This window comes from Theobroma umbraticum, unplaced genomic scaffold (assembly GCF_002168275.2).
Source record: "Theobroma umbraticum cultivar Fairchild unplaced genomic scaffold, ASM216827v3 scaffold_4.1, whole genome shotgun sequence".
Taxonomy (NCBI): domain Eukaryota; kingdom Viridiplantae; phylum Streptophyta; class Magnoliopsida; order Malvales; family Malvaceae; genus Theobroma; species Theobroma umbraticum.
Window position 1 is genome coordinate 9,235,142 of NW_018397258.1, and position 366 is coordinate 9,235,507.

Sequence of the window (366 nt, forward strand, 5' to 3'; positions counted from 1 at the left end):
GGAAGGGAAGGAGAAGCCTATGCTCATGGTTAAGCATGCCTCCAATAGCTTGTTGCCATTATCATGGATTGGCTTCTATGGCATTCAATACTCTGTTGGTTGTCTAAAATTTTGCTTTAGATTTGAACTCTTAATTTAGGAAGGGAAGGAGAAGACTATGCTTATGGTTAAGCATAAGCTAAGATATTGTTTTAATTCTGCTATACCAGTCTCATCATCACCAGTTATAATTGTAAGGATGTATGTTTTAAATTTTCAACATGGTATTAGCGCAAGTGTTATCCATTCATAGGTTCCAAAATGTATTTATAGTAGTAGAAAAGATGTTGCTTCAGACACCCCCTTCCCTTAAAAGAAGCCCCCATT